This window comes from Fundulus heteroclitus, chromosome 10 (assembly GCF_011125445.2).
Source record: "Fundulus heteroclitus isolate FHET01 chromosome 10, MU-UCD_Fhet_4.1, whole genome shotgun sequence".
NCBI classification, from domain to species: domain Eukaryota; kingdom Metazoa; phylum Chordata; class Actinopteri; order Cyprinodontiformes; family Fundulidae; genus Fundulus; species Fundulus heteroclitus.
The window spans coordinates 9,247,198-9,247,640 of record NC_046370.1 but is presented as its reverse complement, the minus strand read 5'-3'; positions in this window follow the sequence as shown (position 1 = coordinate 9,247,640).

Below are 443 nucleotides of genomic sequence, written 5' to 3'. Positions count from 1 at the left end.
CTTGTAAATTACAGTATAAAGTGCAGCAGTGATTAAAAAGTACACAATTGAAATGTAAACAATGCAGGAGAAAGAAACAATGTGTGATCACAGTGTACAGGAGAGTATTTAAACCATTTGTGTGTGAAAACGTTCAGTGAATCCTATCAATGTAATGTCTTATTATGTGTTTAAATTAGAGTGATAATTGTAATAAAGAGATCTTAACAGATGTTTTTTACCAGCTTGTGGCAGAAAGCTACTTAGCAGTCTGATGGTTGTTGAGGTACGGTTTGCCTGATAGCAGCAGTTTAAAAAGTTCATTGAGCAGGTGTGACCTTCTTAGATCCTCCACTATCCTCTGCTGGACCCTCTTGTCTGCTGATGCATCAGGTGGAGATTTAGATATGTCCACAAATTCAAGCCCAGCTATTGTAGAATGCTTTGTGGCTGATAGGACGTTA